This window comes from Delphinus delphis, chromosome 4 (genome assembly GCF_949987515.2).
Source record: "Delphinus delphis chromosome 4, mDelDel1.2, whole genome shotgun sequence".
Classification (NCBI taxonomy): Eukaryota; Metazoa; Chordata; class Mammalia; order Artiodactyla; family Delphinidae; genus Delphinus; species Delphinus delphis.
Window position 1 is genome coordinate 9,449,494 of NC_082686.1, and position 23,327 is coordinate 9,472,820.

The following is a 23,327-nucleotide window of genomic DNA, read 5'->3' on the forward strand; positions in this document are numbered from 1 at the left end:
CCAGCTAGTCATTGGCAGAGTCGGGACTAGGGCCTACATAACCAAGTTGCAAATCCAAACTTTTTCCATCATTCCATACTGTTTCCATCATAGATGCTCTGTTCAGAGGCCTCTACTACCAGGGCATATACTCACTGAGCTGAGAGAGGAAGTCAGTTGGAATGCTGCAAAATATTAGTCATTCCCATCGGAATGGGAAGTTGAATGGCTGAGGGCATCGTTGTTCTTCCTGTTTGAAGAACAGCTGCTGTGTCTTTCAAGGCATTTTTGAGGATGTGTTAATATTGCTTCTTTTCTAGCTTTTGGTTGGGCAGGTCTGCACTACCTACTAAGTAGGTGACTACATTTTCCTTGGTGGAAAGTGCATTAGGTAATGACATTTTTCCTATGCACTCATCAACAACACTGTCTCTGTCCAAGACACGGCTGTAAGTTTGCTCATGTTCTGTCTGTGGGGCATGGTCACACCTCTCCCAGTCACCTCATTTTGATTTTAAGCTACTGAAACTACTCTTTGTGTTGCTGGGTGACTATTAACCATATTTGACAAAAAGAATGTTTTCCATGTTCTGGTAAGGAAATCCTCTGTTAAGATAAACAGCCCTTTCCCTCCTCTCCTGCAATTCGGGCCTTGCCAGAAAGGTCTAAATAGGTTCTCTGTAGTCATTTTCTTTTCAATACTTCACACTGGAGTTCAGTAAGAAACTCCAAGCCAGAAAACTTAACTTTTGCTGAAAGACCACAGAACCCAAGGACTAAAGAGCTATTTTAGGTTTGGGTGTCCTGCCCCAAGCCTCTTTTAGACATTTTGTATCCAGGTAAATGTCCTTTCTCTCTCCCCTCTTTTTCTATCATTTTCTTATGAAATTAATAAATATGCTTACTTCTTGGATTTTTGTGAATATGATTTTCTACCAAAACATTTACTTCTTCCATTTTTCTATCCTAAACTACTTCATGAAGTATTGGGTTTACCAATGAGCTGAAATCTACATTTGATCCTTTATGATGATACTTAATCCTGAACGATGTTTGGAGACCACTGACTGAGGTAGAGCTTTTTGTTACAGCAAATAGATGTTGTTGCCCCTGGGTGAGGGTAGAGCTGCCCCATGTTGCTGCTGGTAGATGGGCTGTAACTCCATATACTGGTGGTGCTTCAACTAACATGAAAACTAGTTCAGGACTCATTGATGCATATATGAGCTACCATTCTCATTCAATTTTTTCCCCTCCCTTCACCGTTTCCACATTTTGTGACTTCTTTTCTTCTTCACAGTGGCCATTGATGTTAATTTTTTTCTTTGAGGCATACCTGTATAACAATTGAGGGGGTGGTGAGATGGGGGTGTGTGATGGGAGTAGGGTGCAGACAGTGTTTTGCCTCAAGGTCCACACATTTGAAGAGTGGTCCTTCCCTCAGATTCTTGCCTTCTGGAGAGGACTGAATTCTCTGTTGCCCTAGCTATGTGTGCACAGTGAGTTCTATAGTTGAAATTTGACTTAGAAGCTAAGGGTGGCTGCAGGAAGTTGCCTGCGCTCCATCAGGAAGTGAGTTTCACTTCCGGGTCAGGAGTATCATGAAGCCTTAGGGCCCTGTAGCGTTTCCCTTTATGACTCTGCACATCTTGGGGGTGGAGCCTGGGGGCTCTAGCAACCTGAATTGGCTCTCTGTCCTGATCTCACAGTATTTGTTGTGACCCATTTTGTGTTTCCCTAAGGCCCAGGAAGGCATGGAATTCTGAGTTATTGTCCTGACGGCCCACGGACACACTGTGACAATGTGGGTGACAATAGGAGGAAACTCAGCAGTTGAAAACTGCTTTGAGTTTTCCTTGACAATAAACACCAAGGGAATGGGGTGCATTATGTTAAGACTGGAGGAGGAGGGGGAGTAGCCCTATTATCTCTCCCCACATCACATAGTCATTCTTTCATTTAATGGATGTGACTGAGGACTTTCTCTGTAACAGGGACTGTGCTGGGTGGATGAATTGGCTTCAAGCCTGGAGGCATCTTCCTTCTACATGGTCTTCACAACAGCTCAATTTATATGTGTGTGTGTGTCTGTGTGTGTGTGTACACACATGCTCACATACATATGCGCACCTAATCTATTACCATTGTCATAATTACTTGCATCTCTCTTCTACATCCCCAACACCTTACTTTTAGGCCATTATCACATTATACTTAGTACTAACCTAGAATGTTTAAATACATTTCTAGTAGCCACCGCTCCCTTTCCCCATCGCTCTCCCTTTACCAATTGCATCAGTTTAATCTTTCATTAAGACAGTGATGTATGCTTGGAAGATCATGGGAATGAGAGCAGTGAGAAGTGTTAGGACCCTGGGGTTATGATCTCTGCTCTGTCTCAGTTACTTTACCTATAAAATATAAGATTAACAGGATGGGAGGATTAGATGACCTTTAATTTCCCTTCCTGTACTGAATTTCATGACTCCACACTGAAACTTCCCCCCACGACTTTCAACAGCCTACTATTGTCTGGAGGACATGATGCAAACCCATTTGTTGACTGTTCACCACCCTCTCAGTAGGGCCCAGATCCGTTGCATAGCCCAGCCACCTCCTGTACATGGGGCCTCCTGGACAGCCAGGTTCACTGGTCTACTGGCTTTTCCCCATTTTCCTTCCTCTCTCTATTTGCTCATGAGTTTTTCTATTTACAGTGCCACACCTGCGCCTGGACCTTATCCATCTTTCCAAGGCTGTATCCTCTAGGAAGCCTTCTCTCTTTTTATTCAATTGACTGAACTGTCCTTTCTCTGAAATCCCATCTTGCAGAGACTGAATCTTTCATGTGGCATACATACAAACACACATGCATACACATACATACATGTATGTATGTATATGCATGTATACATCCATATCTCTATATTTTTATTATAAATTTTATCCCCATGCCTTTTTTTTTGGTACGCGGGCCTCTCACTGCTGTGGCCTCTCCCGTTGCGGAGCACAGGCTCCGGATGCGCAGGCTCAGCAGCCATGGCTCACGGGCCCAGCCGCTCCGCAGCACATGGGATCTTCCTGGACCGGGGCACGAACCCGTGTCCCCTGCATCGGCAGGTGGACTCACAACCACTGCGCCACCAGGGAACCCCCCCATGCCATTTTTATATCTAGAGTGTATGACATGAAAAATAGTTCAAAAATGGGTATTCACCATCTCTTCCTTGCTTAGAAAAATTGCTGGAAGAATTCTGTGTGTTCCAGGTCAGCACATAAAGCTTTTTTGTACAGAATGTGAGTGTTGGGAGAGGGAAAAGATCTTTATTGAATTATTTTAGAAAGTTATGTATGGAAGAGAATACAATTGATCGAGAAGATTGGAAGGCTGATTTTCCCACTGTAAAATGTAAGCTCCATGAGATCAGGAATTTTGCTTGACTTGTTTTCCAGTTTATCCTTGTTCTTGAAATGCTTGGCACACATACTTGTTGAAAGAATGCATGACAATGGACCATACTGGCTAGCCTGGGATGGTGGTAGCAGGGAGAGGTTCTGGAAGTTTGGACAGAAGTGGGAGATACTGCTGTGCATGGGAGCTTTTAAGAAAGATGTGAAAACAAGATTTCAGATTTTGCTGTGAGTTGTGAACAAATCCTTCATTGGCTTTTTTTTTAGTAGTAAAGATTAAAAAGATCTTGATAAAGATTTCTTAAAGGTTGCATTGAATTTCACTGAATGGGGTCGCATCCTGTCATCCCTTGCAGGGCTGCCATGCATATATTAAGTTCTGTCTGTTTGTTCGATAAATGGATCACCTTCCGTTCTTCCCTGAGGTAGAGTGTGCTATGTGGAACATGGCTTACTTTGCATGTGGTGCCAGGTTCCATATGGCCGTAGATGCATTTCGCTGGGCAGCAGCCTTGAGTGTGTTTGTAGTCGATTAAAGGGAGGCTAAAGGGGGAGTTTCTATGAATGTGTACATAGTAACTGTGAGTAATGAAAACCCAACTTAGACTAGCTTAGGCCAAAAGGAAAAAAATTGTTACATGGTTGCTGAGATGTCTTATGGTACAAAAGATAAGAACTGGGTGGGGCCTCAGGAGTGACCTTCAGAGATTATCTTTTCCTTTTCCACCTGGGTTTGCCACCCTTTCTCTCCATCCCTCCCTGGACTGGATTTTCTTCTCTTGGCTTCTTTGATGCACACAGTGGGAAATAGGAGAAAGTGGTCTCTCTTTCTCAGTTTTAAATTTCCCAAGGTACCATTCCAATTGGCTTGAAAGTTGACCACCGAAGGGCATCATCTTCATAGTTCCTTCTCCAGCAGCCACATGGTTGGAGTGGGGGAAGGGAGGAGAGTTGCCAGAAAGGAGGTGCAGGTCCCCACAGGAAGGGGTGTGAGATGAGTGGACAGAACAGGAAGGGTTCACTTTCACTGCTATGGCAGAAACACTTTACCATGTAGGCTCGGCCATGGGAAGTCAGTGGGGTCATCTCCTAGAGGAATGAGTTAATTCCAAGGTGCTGTGGCTCAGTGGCTATCTTGGATACTTTCAGTCACTCGTTCTATTGTGTCCAGTCACTGAGTTCTGTTGGAATAAGTGAGTCCCAGAAAGTTCAGTCCACACCTTGTGGGAGACCCTAGGAACCAAGAGAATCTCACCTGATAAAAACTTAGTGGTCTGCAATTTGTAAAAAACAATGAGAAGGTGCATAACAGTGAAGGTGATTTTTTTCTTGTGTTTCAGTCAAGGAATCAGAATTTGAGGTCCAAAATATTGTTTATAATAAAGTAACTATTTCAATGTAACAAATGACCAGATGTACACACAAAGGACTACTCTCTAGATGAAGGAGAAATGTTGTCTTTTGTCCCTTATTCGTTCGTACATTCATTCGTTTTGCAAACTTTTGTCGAGTACCGGCCACTGTAGGTTTTGGGGGTCCAGTGGTGAATAAGACAATTGTAGGCTCTGCTCTCCAGGAGCTTATAGTTCAGTGGGGAGTAGAGATATTGAGAAAGTGCCAGGTGTGATGCATACTTTGAACAAGAAAATAGAGGGAACGATCAGATGGAGGAGTTCTTGTCAGACATCTTGGGGAAAATGGCCTTTAATTTGAAGGTTGCATTTGGGGATTGGAGGCAGCAGATAAAGCAGAGTAAGGTTCCAGGGAGTGGGGATGCTGTGTTCCAGCCTCAAAGGATGCGTGTAGCCCCTTTGAGAGTTGAAAAAAGTTCAGTCGGTGGCAGTGGGGAGAGGAAGGGAGGGAGGGTGTGTGGAATCGAGGCTGTGTGTAAGGATTTGGGCTTTGTCCGAAAGGAACTGGGAAACTGTTGAAGAAAGCTGTATTATGTGAATACTATGAATACTGGGATATTAGTTCTCTATGGCTGCTGTAATAGATTGCCACACACTTGGTGGATTAAACAACACAGTTCTAGAGGTTAGAAGTCCAAACTGGGTCTCACTGGACTAAAATCAAGGTGTTGGCGAGCTGTGTTCCTTCAGCTCTAAGGAAGAATCCTTTTTCTTGCCATTTTCAGCTTTTAGAGGCTGCCTGCATTCCTTAGCTTGTGTGCCCCTTTCACTAGGATGTGGACATTTTTGGGGGCCACGTTTCTTCCGACCACAGATATACAGCCTGTAGGTGACACGATCTGATCGGTCTACACTCTGTGAGGACAGGAACCACGGCTCTTTTGCTCACTGCTGTATACCCTCGGCTTGATCGGCACTGTGCCTGGCACATAATAAATACTTCGCAGGTTATTTGCTGAATCAATGAGGAAAAAGATATTTAATAACTTCTGGCTGCAGAGAGAAGAGTGGGTTGAACTGGGGCAAGAGTGGGTGCAGAGAATCCAGTTAGAAAGTTATTGTTGAAAAAAGATCAAAGTTGCCTGGACACGGTGGTATCAGTGATTGGATTTGAGAGGCATTTAGAAGACACTCAACAAGACTTGGAGGTCGATTATATATGAGGCTGGGTGATGCTCAGATGTTTAGCTTGGGCATGGAGGAAGGTGCTCGTGCCTTTAACCAACACAGGGAACCTGGAGGACAAGCAGGATCTCATGAGCTGCTGAGCACAGATCGGTATGGACAGAGTTTGACTACCTGAGGTTGAGATAACTGTGTCCATCCCTAACAGGCAGAGGCATATATGAGTCTGTGGCTCAGCAGAGAGGTGGAAGCTGGAGTTTAAGATCCGGAAGTCATCCCAGCATCTCAGTAGTTGTTCGTGGAAGTCATGGACTTAGATGTTGTCACGTAGAGGAAAGTGGTAGATGGGGAAGGGAAGAGAGCCCAGACTAAGTTCCGAAACACCATTTCACGGAATCTGTTTCTCATTCCAATATCACTGCTCTATGTGGTTGAGACTCAGGCTTGGGAAGGGATCATTGTTTGTGTTCAGTGTTTCCCCTCTTGCACTGTTTTTTAAAAAACTAATTAATTAATTTATTTTAACGTCTTTATTGGAGTATAATTGCTTAACAATGTTGTGTTAGTTTCTGCTGTATAACAAAGTGAATCAGCTATACATATACATATATCCCCATATCTCCTCCCTCTTGCGTCTCCCTCCCACCCTCCCTATCCCACCCCTCTAGGTGGTCACAGAGCACCGAGCTGATCTCCCTGTGCTATGTGGCGGCTTCCCACTAGCTATCGATTTTACATTTGGTAGTGTATGCATGTCCTTGCCGCTCTCTCACTTTGTCCCAGCTTCCCTTTCCCCTTCCCCGTGTCCTCAAGTCCATTCTCTAGTAGGTCTGCATCTTTATTCCCATCCTGCCCCTAGGTTCTTCAGAACCTTTTTTTTTTTTTAGATTCCATATATATGTGTTAGCATATGGTATTTGTTTTTCTCTTTCTGACTTACTTCACTCTGTATGACAGACTCTAGGTCCATCCACCTCACTACAAATAACTCAATTTCGTTTCTTTTTATGGCTGAGTAATATTCCATTGTATATGTGTGCCACATCTTCTTTATCCATTCATCTGTCAATGGACACTTAGGTTGCTTCCATGTCCTGGCTATTGTAAATAGAGATGCAATGAACATTGTGGTACATGACTCTGTTTGAATTATGGTTTTCTCAGGATATATGCCCAGTAGTGGGATTGCTGGGTCGTATGGTAGTTCTATTTTTAGTTTTTTAAGGAACCTCCATACTGTTCTCCATAGTGACTGTATCAATTTACATTCCTACCAACAGCGCAAGAGGGCTCCCTTTTCTCCACACCCTCTCCAGCATTTACTGTTTGTCGAGTTTTTGATGATGACCATTCTGACTGGTGTGAGGTGATACCTTATTGTAGTTTTGATTTGCATTTCTCTAATGATTAGTGGTGTTGAGCATCCTTTCATGTGTTTGTTGGCAATCTGTATATCTGCTTTGGAGAAATGTCTATTTAGGTCTTCTGCCCATTTTTGGATTGGGTTGTTTGTTTTTTTGATATCGAGCTGCATTAGCTGCTTGTATATTTTGGAGATTAATCCTTTGTAAGTTGCTTCCTTTGCAAATATTTTCTCCCATTTTGAGGGTTGTCTTTTCGTCTTGTTTATGGTTTCCTTTGCTGTGCAAGCTTTTAAGTTTCATTAGGTCCCATTTGTTTATTTTTGTTTGTATTTCCATTTCTCTAGGAGGTGGGTCAAAAAGGATCTTGCTGTGATTTATGTCATAGAGTGTTCTGCCTATGTTTTCCTCTAAGAGTTTTATAGTGTCTGGCCTTACATTTAGGTCTTTAATCCATTTTGAGTTTATTTTTGTGTATGGTGTTAGGGAGTGTTCTAATTTCATTCTTTTACATGTAGCTGTCCAGTTTTCCCAGCACCACTTATTGAAGAGTCTGTCTTTTCTCCATTGTATATTCTTGCCTCGTTTATCAAAAATAAGGTGACCATATGTGCATGAGTTTATCTCTGGGCTTTCTATCCTGTTCCATTGATCTATCTTTCTGTATTTGTGCCAGTACCATACTGTCTTGATTACTGTAGCTTTGTAGTATAGTCTGAAGTCAGGGAGCCTGATTCCTCCAGCTCTGTTTTTTCTTGGGCTGTTTTAATGAACATTTCTTATTAGGATGAACCCTGGGGTGTTGGCATGGAATATGGAAATCACATAGTTTTAGAAAACCCACTTAGTGATTGCTTGCACTGAAGTCCTTTGTAAGAGATTTGGAATTTGGGTTTAGTTATGTGTGTACTTATCAACTTTGAATGGAGGGTATGGTAGGTGCCTCAAAAGGCAGTAAAGTCTAAACAGATATTTTCAGGGTTGGAGGACTGTATCCATCCTCACTTTCTTTCCTTGTTTACCTGCTTACCATGAATGATTGAACTGAGCTGGAAACCAGGGTCTGTGTATCCTGAATGCCCAGGTCAAGAAAGACTATTGGCCCTTAAAGTAACAGTTTTGAAGGATGGAAAGGGCCAGGAAATTACCAGAATTCCAATACTTTACCCTGGGAAACTGGCTGAAGACCGGTTACCAAATCTAAATGGAAAAAACAAGATAGGATGTTCAGGGAACTTGCACTGAAGAGCATAGTTTGGAGTGGACAACCTTAGAATATATGTTCCTGGAGTTTTAAAGATTGCGAGAGGCTCAGGATACATCAAGTTTTTTGAGACCCTAAGTGTAAAAAACAAAACAAAACAAAACAAAAACAACAACAACAACAAGGGGAAGAAAGGCCAAAACAGCATTGCAAATATGCCAGAATACCTAACTTTACATTTTGACAAACAAGTTCTTTATAACCCAAACACAAAGCCCACAGTGCTGTATGTTTGTGTTAGGCACAAGATATTTATAAGTTTTATAAAAACTAATTCACTGTGTACCACAGGGGGGTGGCCTGATAATGCAACATGAGATCAAAGTTGTGTGATAAATGTCATCATCTTTCAACCTTGTGTGTCATCTCTGTGTGTCATATATGTATCTTGAAAGTCCAAATTTGAGACCCTGTGGTTGTGAGGCCAAGGTCAAATGCCCCTTTGGTGATAGGGCTTTGTACATCTTATCCATTATTTAAAACCCAACTAAAGTGTTCTTCCCGTCTCTTCAATGTTAATCAAGAGTCAATAAATGACAGGGAATGAGCTATACTAGGCACTGGAGGCACAAAGATGGATGGGATACAGCTCACTGCTGGAAGAGCTGACACGGCTGAGGACGCAGCCATAGCAGCAGCTAAAGCCAGTGGCGGGAGATCGTCCTCGCTCCTGCCATCTTTCCTTGAGTTTGAAGACCTGAAGATGATCTCATCTCCTCTGGCTCCTCTTGCATTTAAATTCTCTACCACTTTTTGAACAAACCCTATACATATTGTATTGCTATGAAAATTGACTGCACTTTGTTATAAATATTTACATATTATAAATTGTAAATCAACTATACTTCAATTTTTAAAAAATGCTTAAATTTACATTTAATTGCTTATAATATAGTGTCTTCACTGCAGTTGGGTGTGGTAACCAGAGAAAGTTCAGGACAACAGGACACAAAGAGAGCCATTCCTTCAACTTCTGGGTTGTGCTCTTCAACAGAAGCTTCTAGTTAGCTGTGATAGCTGTTATTATCTCTACTTCTAGCACTCTGGGAGAAAAACTTTCACCTCTCCCTGACTCAGGCTGAGTGCCTATATATACATTATCAAATCACTTATCTCACTCTTGTAAGAAGCTTCTTTATCTGCCAGGCTCACTCAGGAGCTCATTGAGCCCTCAGTCATATTTTCCTCTCTAGCACTGAGTAGCAGTCGGTGTTCCTGCCACATTAGATGTTTGCTAAACAAATTAAGGAATTAAAGAACACCTTGTACTACATCAGGTTTCCCATGTGGATTAGGGTCAACTTACAAAATGATGCAAGGATCCCAGAAAGCACTAAAATAGTTGATAGCAATTGATTGTATTTCAACAATTACACCCCACTCCCCTTATCCCACCCGCCCTATTAGCAAATGCACCCATGACTTCATGTTTCCATAGAAGGCCCAAATATGTAGCCAACGTTGGCAACCTTTTATTTTCAGTAAATATTTTTTAGCGCTTTACTGCATGATTTGGCCAGTGGTTGATTGCCAGTTTCAGAGAATTTGGTAGCTGCTTTATAGGAAGGCGGATCATCTATGTTCCTTTAAATAAAGCTGGTTGCTTTGCGACTGGAAAAGGGACCTTGCCTTGTGGAACTGTCCGGACAATGAATTCACATTTTGTAGCATCTCTGGTTAATGTGAGATCACTGAGCCACGCTAGACACTGCCAGTGGCCATCAGTGCCATCATCTGATTTCTGAACAGCTCTGATTTCCCCTGACTTGGGAACCCCAGGCTAGTTTCACTTGGGCTCTGAAAACTGTCTCAGAATATCCTCCATCAATTGCTATTTGTATGGTGGGACATAAACAGCAAGGCAGGGTGGAGAAAACAAACAAGTTTATTGTACTTAAGTGTTACGGGAGCAGCGGTCACTAGTCAGGGGGGGAAATACATTTTATTTTCCTTTCTTCATGTGCTTTTCTATAAACAGCAAAACATGCTGAACCAGTTTTTCAAACAAAGTTGTAAAATCAGAAAATACAATGACCTTTAACAGTTGGTAGCATGAATTATCCGGGGCCACAAAGAAGTTTTTAACTCTTGAAACATGTTGGCAACGTGACAAATGAGGTTTTTTTTCCCCCCTTTCAGACCATTAAAAATAGCTTTTATAAACTCTTAACTCCCTCTGATGGGGAGCTCACCATTAATCACCTTTATGACATCTTATATTTAGGCCATGGATAAATCCATGGGTCCTAATCAACCACTTTCCTGAGGAAATTGGCCAAATCCCCACTGGAGGGGGAGATGAATCACAACAGCCGTGCTATTCAGACAAATCTCTTTTCAAGTGCCCTTAAAGCTTTTTTTCATACACCAGCGAAGAGAGCCACACAGGAAACAATAATAGTTTAATCTTTTGAAAAATTTCCTTCCTGCATTGCAGCGCTTTCAGACAGGTAGTCAGAGCCAGCCAAAGAAAATTAGCAGCCGCCCCTGCCAAGAGCAGGCTGCTACTTGAGGCTCTGAGCTCCCCGGCCCCTTCCTCCTCTTCACACCCCCAACCCCTGTCGTCTCCAGGTCTCCAGCCTGAAAGGGAGTCTTCTTCTGCCCGGTGGTGGCCCTCACTGACATTGGAAGAGCCCTTGGTGACTCGGCGTGTGTCTAGGCGTTTTGAAAGCATCTCTGCCCTTCTCCTCCCAGAGTTTCCTCTAGGTTCTGGTTGGGAGGACACGTGTCATCTGGAGAAGCACATTGGGTTCTCAGGAAAATGCCATTTTTCACAAGATGGAGGGAGTCGTGGTAAATGTGTGTCTGCCTTTTGCTCGTGGAATTTTGCCAAATCTGAGCGAGTCCTGAGACTTGTGGGTTGGAAAAGACTTAGTTTCTGTAAGTTAACTTGCTTCACCCTCTGCCACCAGTGTGGGACATGAACCTTTAATAATGTCCAACAATTCGTTGCAGGCTTTGCTCGGGCTGTCGTAGACACTTTTCCTGAGGGATTTGGTCACAGTGCTTATGAAAGTCTTAAGCTGTACTTCTAATCAGCAAGTTCACTGAACTGTGGACAAAAAGAGAAGCCCCCTCCCCCATTGACCCCCGTAGGCCATTGACCTCTGGCTCAGGTTCTGTTGACCCATTGGCTGCCAGCGCCACCCCCCGCCCACTTGCCTCCCCTTACCCCACCATCTAAGTCTCCTGGCTCCCCATTTTGGCTCCTCACCCAACAGTCTCTTTGTCTTTTCCCTCAGCTTGGCAATTTCATGAACGACTTTCAGGGCCCGGAATAAATTAATTGCATTTCTATCTCTCGTGTATTTCCCCCTCCCATGTTTGTGACTGTATAAAGAAAAATAATCTCTCTTTATGTAGACTATGAAATTGACTGATCTCTCAAATGAGGAGAGAGGGGGCAAAAGGACTCATTGGCCAAGTTTCCGACTGTCACAAAAGAAAGTGAACCAAATTAGTTATTATAAAAATAGTCCCTCAATGCCACCCATGGTGTCTAGGAATTCTCTGGATCCGTTCTCATGCATATTCAGGACCAACAGAAAGTCCATGAAATTGGGGTTTTCATCTCCTTTTCCTCCATTATCATGGATAACTGAAAATAAGCTTTGTAATATTTTCCTTAGAAAAGTGTCTTAGCCACTCAGGAACATTTTCTCAGCAGTCCAAGTCAGAAGATCAGCAATCCATATCCACATAGTAGCTGAGAAGAGGCCCGTGGTTCATGTTGTTGTAAAGGATTATCAACAACCAAGTGGTACCTTAAGATGTTCATCATAGTGTTATTTATAATAACAATACATTATGAAGACTTATATTTCCAGCAATAAGCCAGTGTTATTATCAGCCACATAACAGACATGTAACTGTGAAAAGTCGTGTTTTCAAAGTACACTAATCAATGGGAATATGCTTACACTATCTAAAGGGAAAAAGGTAGAATATACTGTTTATACTATTTAATTCCAATTTAGAAAAAAGATCATTTCTGGTTAATGGAATTATAAGTGGTTTTAATTTCATTTTTACAACTTTTCATAATTTCTAAAATGTTTTTAATGCAGAAACATTGTTTTATACTGATATACAGAATCAGATACTATGTCTAATTGGCTTTGCTTGTTTTGTTTTATTTGGGAAGTTTCCTTCTTTCTCAATTTTTATTTGAAAGCTCTTAGAAGAAGAAAGGGTAAAGGGTAGGAAGAAAGAGGAAGGAGGAATGATTATTTCTGTATTTTGTCTTGAAAATTTTTGTGCTATATATTTTCAGTGAACACTGTAGTGTTTCTTAAACACTGTATTTTCCCTGGAGTTTTGATACCAGCAGAGGATAAAGACATTGAGTTACCAACTTGTTAGGAAAAAATTATGCTGACTCACATGTTCTAAAGAGACGTTGGATTTATGATGTTACATTAAAGATGTCTTCGAGTAGTGGCATCACTGTATACATGATCTCTGATACAATAAAATTTGGCAAAGTCAAGATCTTTGAGAGATATTTTTGAGGCAACATTAAGTTTTATCTTCTGGGCCCATGAAAGTTATGAATGTCTAGAATCTGATGTTTGATAAGAAATATCCCTACTATACATAATTAAAAAGGGATATCTAAAGAGACTGACGGATGAAATAAAATATTCAGAATAAATAGGACATCACTGAATAGCAAGGAGGGGGCTTGTCAACCCTGGACGAGCACCTCTGTCTTTTTACCACTGCTCTTCCTGGATGCCTGTAGTCAGCTAAGCCCCGATTTGCCTGACATAAATTCATGAAAGTTTTGTGACATAACAAAGAAGGTGTGGAGGGGACCAGAGTGAGAGCCCAGTCTAAGCACTCAGAAACAATGCTGTGCCTAGGTCAAGGCCATGTCAGTATCCTAGGGCTTTGCTTATTTCAGGCCAAAGGAACAATGCTGTGCCCAGGTCAAGGCCGTGTCAGTATCCTAGGGCTTTGCTTATTTCAGGCCAAAGTTCATGTGAGTCAGAGAAAGTTCTCGAGCCTCTGGCCATCATGGGACACTGCTTCTTTTGTTTAGTTGTTGAGGGAGACCCTGGCCCAGAAGACTCAGGATTGATTGCTCTTGAAAGCGCAAGGAATCAAAATGTGATTTCCTGACCCCAGAAGACGTGTGTGGTTGTAGGTTCTCTGTGTGGGGCAAGGTGAAGGAGGAAGTGAAGCTTGCCATGCTGGATAGGTGGGGAGGGACAAAAATTCTTCTCTCTTCTTTGCTCCAGTCTAACCCAGGCTTCTGTGATCTTTCCGACAACATGCCAAGTGTTCACCAAGGGACTCATTTTTCCCCTGGTCACACAGGAGACCACATTCCATGCCTCCTCATTCTCCACCGGCTAGACGTGGTCCAAGGAGGACTCCAAGGACCAGAGGATGGTGGAATCGCCAGGAGAAAGGGGCCAGGGTCTCTGAGTCACCTTGTGGAAGGCTGCTGCTAACTGCCTGACCAGACTGTGATCAGACGAGTGGGACATAAACCTTTATTAGATTAAGCTGCTGAGATTTAGCATTGTTTGGTGTAGTGGTTAGACTGTCTGACCAATACAAGGTGGTTGCCAAATCTGACTTTCCAATGGCCAGGATGCCCTCCTTGTTCTGTGCCTCAACTTCCTCATCTTTAAAATGGGAAACTCATAGTACTTACATCATAAGGATGTGGCAAAGTACAGAACTGTGCCTCATCCTCAGTGAAATGTCACCACTACCATGACTAGTACTACTACTATGGCAAGTACTATCAATACTATTACCTGAAGTAAGTGGTTGTTTATTTCAAGAAGGACTACCATTATGGAAGCACCCTAAATGTCCACTGACGGATGGATAAAGAAGATGTGGTATATATATAATGGAATATTACTCAGCCATAAAAAAGAATGAAATAATGCTATTTGCAGCAACATGGATGGACCTAGAGCTTATCATACTGAGTGAAGTAAGTCAGACAGAGAAAGACAAATGTCATATGATATCACTTATATGTGGAATCTAAAATAAGATACAAATGAACTTATTTATAAAGCAGAAATAGACTCACAGACATAGAAACCAAACATGGTTACCAAAGGGGAAAGCAGAGGGGAGGGATGAATTGAGAATTTGGGCTTAGCAGATACACACTACTATATATAAAATAGACAAACAACAAGGGCCTACTGTATAGCATAGGGAACTATATTCAATATCTTGTAATATTCAATATCTTGTAATGGCCTCCTATAATGGAAAAAAATCTGAAAAAGAATATATATCTATATATTTCTCTATCTATCTATCTATCTAGCATCATCTATCTCTAACTGAATCACTTTGCTGTACACCTGGAACACTGTAAATCAACTATACTTCAAAAAAAAAAAAAGTAAAAAAGAGAAAAGAAAGGCTACCATGGATCTCATGCTTCTTGAGAGGGGAAAATAGGTTTCTTGACGCAAACCCTTGTGAAGTACTAGCCAAACTATCAAAACAAACCTTAGATTAAGTCACTCAGGGATTAAGCACATGGAACTGGTACATTACCTCTCGTTATGGAACTGGATGCCACCTAATGATTCACAGTGGGTTTCGAGGGGAGAGATCGTTTTGGGTTATGAGAAAATTGTTGAAGGGTTCATGGAGAAGCAATTAGTTATTTAATCGTTCTAGTTTATTTGGAAGTGGTGATCTCAACACACAATGAGCTTGGCCTTAGAAACTTCATTGCAGCCATAGAGGAAATTTGGCTTTTCAGTAGAGGTTTGCTTTGTGAAACTCAGGTGATGGGATTTTATTATTTATTTATTATTTACTTAACGTCTTTATTGGAGTATAATTGCTTTACAATGGTGTGTTCGTTTCTGCTTTATAACAAAGTGAATCAGCTATACATATACGTATATCCCTATATCTCCTCCCTCTTGCGTCTTCCCCCCCACCCTCCCTACAGGTGAGGGGATTTTGAACAAAGACAGTGCGGCATCATAGTGACATCCTAACCAATCGATTAGGATAATTAGAACTGTTTCAACTGGTTAGCAGGTAAAGACTGATGTCTGAGTGCTAGGAGAGGGTAATTGAGAAGTCTAGTGTTGTCATTACGAATGTAGGCTATGGAGTCACACCACCAGGGTTCACATTTGGCAATTTACCAGCTGTGTTACCCTGGGAAAGTTATGCAGTCTCTCTGGGCTTTTGTTTCTTCATTTGTAAATTGGAAATAATTATAATACCTCTCCTATAAGATTATGAGGAATAAATGAATTAATACATTTGAAAAGCTTAGAATAGAATGATACTACTAATTATTATTATTATCATTATAAAACATTGTTTAGTACCTTCGTCTGGAACATAGCCATCTATTTCAAAGGTGTTAAAAGTTTTACAACACTGAACTTCAATGAACTGTATTTGCCTGATTCAGTGGATATTTCAGCAGTGGAAGGAAAGTCTTCAGTGCCAAGATGATGCTGTGCACCATTTGCACCAAGATGCTCATTCTGATACTTTTTGTTTGTAGATACTTTTGCACCAACCCGAATGCTTTTGAAGTCTATTAACTGATGAGGAAGACCGGAGATAATAGAATCAGGCTGGTGGGCAGAAGCACATTTAAGTTGTTGATGCGTCTCTGAAGATGGAAAGAAGCTGTCGTCTTCCCATCTTGCAGAGACGTATTTTCTAGGAAATTAATTTTTAAATTATTCTTTGCTTTTGTCTCTCCATTCTCCAAATCTTCTTCAAAACATAATTTCAAACCATAAGATATATATATATATATATATATATATATATATATATATATATATACTCTTAAAGTTTCTGTTTGGAAATAATTTCAAAGTTCCAGGAAAACTGCAACAAGAATATTTTCAAAGAACAACAAATATTCTTTACCTAGATTCACCTGTTGTGAACATTTTACTCCATTTGCTTTCTCATTTGTACTCTCTTCTATACGTATACATATATGCAGACACACAAAGTAGTTTTTCTGAACATTTGTAAGTAAGTTACATATATCGTGACTTGTCATCCTTAAATACTTCAGTGTATATTTCTTAAGAACAAGGATAATTATTCTCTTCCATAACCACAGACCACTTATCAACTTTAGTAAATTTACCATCAATATCATACCTTTATTTAATATGCCATCCATATTCCAATTTTATCCAAATAATATATCCTTTATAAGGTTTTTCCTTCAATACAGCAACTAGTCCAAGGTTGCATTTAGGTGTGTGCCTGTTTAGTTTCCACAAGGCGTGTTTTAAATAAGACTGAACAGTGTTAAGCACTAGAAGGTTAGCCTTACTTTATTGCTCTTGAAAACAGAAGCAAACCACAAAAAGGAACCCTTGGCTGACCATCTTACTACCTCTGTTGGAGTTCTGGCCTTTTAAATGGTCAAAAGGCAGCAAGGTTCCATGAAGCCTCTTCTGAATCCACACAAGTCTACGTGAGAAGGGCATTCTCCTTCCATCTTCCCATGTGAAGTGTAGCTATTAATTACACTAAGTGACAAAGATTCTCCTTGTTGCTTGATGGACACAAGGACGAATCTTTGTTACTGACTGCAAATAATAGTCTGGTGGTGATCAAGAGTCAGGCCAGGAAAACGTGCTCCAAGCCACACAATGGGCATATGGCCCCTTCTTCTGCATCAACCCAAGGGGCTGCAGGGAAACAGAGTGGGTATTATTTGGTCAAGTTCCTCCTATAAAAATACAACCTCCATCCTTTTTGCTTGTTCAGTTCTGGCACTGGAACAACCCGTCTCTTTACATTAGTTCAGTTCTGTAGAGAAATGGTCATTTAGAAGGAAATACTTGGAAAATCCAGGCATGAATCCATTTTTAAAGTCACAACTGAATGATTGCTTTCTTATTGTGCTCCATGGGCCTGGAAAAATCATTCCTTTCTGTACATATTTTTCTTTTTTGCTTTGTATTTTTATTCTGCTGAAAACACACATATGTGCCAGAAAAGAAAACATTTTCAAAGGGCAAGTTTCAAGGACTCCTAAAAATAGGACCTGTTGCCAAATATACATTTCCCGAATATGTAAATGACTGAAAAGGAGCACAATGAAAAGCATATGCTATTCAAATTTTCTTTAGAAAAACAAGAGCTAGAAGACTTGACTTTTAGCCCCGAAACTCTTTAAACTAGTGGTTTCCATTTAAGTTTTATCCTAAGTCTTCAGACATCATTCTTTCCATATTTGACATTTTTTAATCAAAACTGAAAAAAAGCTACTAAGAAGAATTTTTTTCTCCAAATGGGCAAATGTTATTTCATTACACCAGTCTGTGGCTTGACATGAAGTTTACAAGTAATTACCAAGGCTAAAAAAGGTAGAAAACACTCAGAACATCTGGGTCACTAGCGATTGCTTCCTAGACCCAAGGATGAATCAATGAGTTGGACAGTAAATGCAAATTTTTTGAGGTAAGAAGCTTTTAATTTCTTGCCTTCTGTGGTCTGCAATCAGGAATAACCTCAAACTCTTTCTGGAAAAAAAAAGGCAGAGCTTAAATACATTAATTAAAATCAAAGATGTCAATGGTGAGAGGGATTTGCTTAGGATTCTGTGCCTGCTATACTTAAAGCCATGCCTTGTAATTTAGAAGAATTATTATTTGTTATAAAAAAATCCCACTGGTGAGTTACTATCTCAAATGCCTTGTTATTTTCTGAAAAAATTTTTTATCAACAACAAATCAACACATAATTATTATATGTCATCTTGTCAAAGATCCCCAAACCTGAGTTGCCGTGTCCTTCCTGGGAAGGCTCTCATGGGGCTGGCATACCTCTGAGTTCTCTGGAGCTTTTCTCTCCTTCCTTCGGGGCTGTGGAGATAGTACTGGTCCACAAAATACAACTGAAGGTCTAGACCTTTTACCCTTGGAATTATCTTGCTTTCTCAGCTCTGGTTAAAATTTGCCTTCCATATCTTAATATTTCCATGATAGAGCATGGAAAAAGAAACTTAGAAAAGGTTTCACCTTTGCTGTTAAAAAGTTATGACCTTTGCTCATATTTGCCAGAGAAAGTGGCTTATAGCACCATTTAACATGAATTATTAACTCCCAGATTAATAATTTATTAGAAACCTAACGGCCCTCGGTAGTGCCAGATCACACTATTGAAAGAAAAATGAAGAAAACAGCATAGCTCTAATTATAACAGTTTGTTGGCCGTACTTGGAATAAGTAATGGCTTTTAGATTTTCTAAAGGATTTTTTTTTTTTAAAAAATCCTCTAATACCACCTGGCTGCAAAGTCAGACAAATTAATAATTCCTATAATGACTGGTGTAGATGTAGATTTTTAAAAAAATCTCTTTAACAAATACATATATATATAGCTTCCTTTGTGTCAACTTCTATTTGAAGCACTTGCACATACTAATTCATTTAATCCTTCTAACAGCATCTGCATTGGACCCTGTTACTATTATCCACATGTGCCTGGAACTGTGCCCAGAGTCACAGTGAAGCCGAATCCCGCCTCTGTACCCTGACACCTAAATAAATCTCAGAGACAGAGTTTTGGGTGAAGTAGAAAAGAATAGCTTTATTGCTTTGTCAGGCGAAGGGGGCCACAGTGGGCTTATGCCCTCAAAACTGTGTTTCCCGACCTGGAGGGAGTCGTGAGGAGTTTTATAGTAATTGTGCAAAGAGGGCGTGATCAGCTCTTTGATATTCTTCTGATTGGTTGGTGGTGAGCTAAGTGGGAGTCAGCGCCATCAACCATCTGGTTCCAGCCGGTTTGGGGTCTACGTGCTTGTGGGCAGCATACCATTAACTTTTCCCACCTGTTGGGGGTTTCAGTATCTGCAAAACGACTCAAAGATATTGTGTGTATCCCATGATGGGGAGCCGGGACTCAGCCCTAAGGCTGCACTATATTTTGTTTCTTTGAACTGTTCCTCCCTTGTCTCACATCCCCTCCCTTCCCTGCTTAGCAACTGCTTGAACCTGCCGGTTGGAACTCAGGGAAGGTCATGGAGGCTGAATGAAGCCTATTTCCTGTAATCAAGAAATGGTGGACACAGAAAGGCTTTTGTGCCCAGGAGCCCCACAGGGTCCTGCTTGGTATCAACAGATACATGATAACTGGGTGTATTCATTTGTGTGTAGGGCTACTGTGACAAAGAACCACAGCTGAGTGGCTGAAACAACAGAAGTGGATTGTCTCACAATTCTGGAGGCCAGAATTTCAAGATCAAGTCAGTTGGCTCCTTCTGAGGCTGTGAGGGAGAGTCTGATCCAGGCCTCTCTCTGAGTGTCTGGTGGTTTGCTGGCCATCTTTGGTATTCCTGGGCTTGTAGAATCCTCACCCAGATCTCTACCTTCATGTTCACCAGGCGTTTTCCCTGTATGTATGTCTGTGTGTCCACATTTCTCCTTGATACCAGTCATATTGTGTTGAGGCCCACCCTAGCGACCTCACTTGTTTATCTCTGTAAAGACCCGATCTCCAAATTAGGTGACATTCTGAGGTGTTGGGGGCTTAGGACTGCAACCTAGGAATTTTGGGAGGCAGGGAGTGGGGCACAATTCAACTCGTGACACTGGTAGAGCTGGGACTCAAACCCAGGCAATTTGGTATGGGTCTAAGCACTTAATACCATGCTAAGCTGCCTCCCATTTTTTTTTTCTTTTGGTCTGTTTGAATACAAAAGCTCATAAAGGCAAGTTCAATTTAGAGCATCTTATTGATTGCATTCAAAAATTGTCCTTAGCATGGTGGCTCTTGTGGGCAATGTCTTCTTGAGCTCAGGCTGGGATCTGGTTAATTTAGGGGATCAGACTTGCTTATAGCTCTAGTCCCTATAAATTCTCTTCAAGCTCCAAGCCCACTGTGTTTTGAAATCTAAAAAGCTCTTTCTGCTCATTCTGCTTGACTCTGGAGTACATGTTTTCTTCAATCCACATTTTAAAGGCATTTTAAGAGGGAGAAGCCTAATTACTTCCTTTTTTCCTTCCAAATTCCTGTTCTTGGAGCCATGATTAGATAATAGAGCACCTCTCTACCTTGCAAATCTATGTGACCTCATCATATCCTGAAATAGAGAGAAACCAAAAGGCCCACAACTTCTGCTTCTTTGGCCTTTCGACTTGACAAGGAGGCAAAGCTTGAAATCCCCTGCTCCTTAATGGAGGAGAGAAAAGAAAAAAGGGGGAGAAAAAAGAGAACCAGGAAACGTTAAAGAGCAGAGAAAAAAATTTTGCAAATAAAATAAAAATAGGTTTGGGATTTAGGAAATTGTGCTTTGTTTCATCAGATGCCCCTTTTCAAAGGAGAAAAGGGAGAGGTTGTACATGGCTATTCTCTGATGAAACCCTTCTTATCACTTCATTCCCCTCACCACCTAGCTCACTCTGACAGCCATCTGTGAGATTCATTGTCAAGATCAGATTCCCAAGAACATATGGTACACTTGGCTCTCTACCTCAACATTTTTAGGATTTTCTCCTTTCTTTCTTCTTGTTTCTTGTCAGTGCAGACTTACTAGCATTTTAGTGCAGTTTCTGTGTCAGACCACTTGTTTTTCTTTTCTTTTGAAACAAAGGCTGTCATAAAATCATGCAGGAGGGTGCCAGGTAGATGACAGGAATTCATTCCTGTTTTGCTTGAATAAATTGTCCACCCCTGTTAGTGTGTTTACCAATTTGTTCCGTTCTGAAGGAGTCATTTCTAAATTGACTCTAAAGAGGACAAGAGGCACAGAGAAGTCATTTCAGAGGGTGGAATGCGTTCAGAGAGAAGAGAAGCAAAGGTCAGGGCTTTGTGCTCCTGCTGTGTTTCTAAAAGAGGGACATCAGACTTGTTTAGGAATTTCTGATTCAGGCATTGAAATGACTGGCCTAGAAGTTTGATCAGGCTCCTGCTTCCCTCACTCTTTCAGGAGGTTTTCTTCTTTGGGAGCCCCAACAAACGTCAGTTCATACAGAAACTAGCAGACTGGTAGAAAAGGGTCATCATCCTTTGCTTTTCCCTGTATCCATGTTCACTGTAATATGACTTTGCAACTCTCCCATCAAGGGGTAGAGTCAGAGTCAGTTTCCCTTACCTTTGAATCTGGGCTGCCCTGTGACTTGCTTTAACAAATAGAACACAGCAGAAGTGAGGTGTGACATTTCTAAGCTTAGCACAAGAGCTCATCCATGGCTGTTCTTTCTTTGATCCTTGTCCAGATTCCCTGTGAATAAGACCAGAGTAGTCTGTTGGAGGATGAACAACCACATGGAACCAAGGTAGGATGTTTCAGCAGAGACCATCCCAAACCAGCCAGTCCCTGGCTGTCTCGGCAGCTAAGCACACATGCATGATGAGCGCAGGCAAAATCAGAGGAACCATCCCACTGAGCCCAGCCTAAATTGTTAACCTAAGGAATCATGAGCTAAATAAATGGCTGTTGTTTTAAGTCGCTAAGTAAATTTAGTCCAATTTTATGGTTTTTTGTTCACTTTTGTTGCCCATAACCCTTTGAGAGTCTCAATGAATATTTATGTATACAGAAAACCTAGCATTGTTGGTATCACTTCTTCTACTCATGGCAGAGCGATCATTGCTACTGGAGACTATCATAAGTCTGTCTTTGATGTCACATTTGGGCTTCCTTCTTTGTAGTGAGAGATACAAGATGCAATATTTTTGTCCTTTGCTTTGGATGGGATGTCCCAGACCCCTAAAATTTTACTGATATAGCAAGTCCTGAATCTTCATAGGGTTTGTCTCTCACCCCCTGGAGCACATGTGTCTTACTAAGGCCTCCAGTGTACTAGGTACTTCTTGTCCATCTGGCCAGACTAGAATTATGCTATAGATGTGATGTTCTGTGGGATGCCCAGATGTCCAGCTCTCTTCAGACTGCATTACAACAGAGGGCAGAAGAGCTAACGTAGGCCTTGGGCAAAACGGTAAAGGCATATTTTTGTTCTTTCAATTTGAATGCAAACAGTTTCTGATTTTCTTTTCTGATAGAGTTAGAGAGGAACACCTTCACTTCATCAAATCCATGGCTACATAGCATGTACCTGAGACCTATTAATCTCCCCAACAAAGACACCACGTCTGGTGTAACAGCAGCACCTGGGGCTCCTACTTAGTTGAGTTTGAGTAGTCTGCTGTCATCCTCCAGGATCTATCTGGTTCCTTCAGGGGCGAGACTGATGAATTAAGAGGAGACAGGAAGGGGACCACTACTCCTGTATCCTTTAGATCATTGAGGGTGAAAATAATTTCTACTCTCCTCCCCTGGTATGTGATATATATTTTTTGATTTAATATTATATTTGGGCAGGGTGGGAGGTGGTAGTTTCAGAAGTTTCCACTTGGCTTTCCCCACTATGATCATTCTTATCCCATAGGTCAAGAACTCAATGTAAATTGGTTGCTCTGACTACCAATATGTCTATCCCAATTGTACTTTTGAAGATGAGGTAAATCATTGCCAGGTGGGTCTGTAGAACTGGTGGATACCCACTCGGTTGCATGTTGGTCAGATGCCATTATTCCTGGGCCCCATATACTCGCATTTTCACAGAAGAGCCATGATAATGCTTCAGTTCTCCAGCTATCAGTGTAAGCTGAGACCTCGTGTGCAATATTCCTAGACATATTTGAGTGTTTCTCTTGCCCAGTGTGCAGTTACCTGAGTAAATGGCTGAGGTCCCTTTGGGTCAAGACTGGGGGCATCATTACCATGTTCATTTGCCATATGTTACAGGGTCTGTCCTTGGGACTCCATCTCCTCTT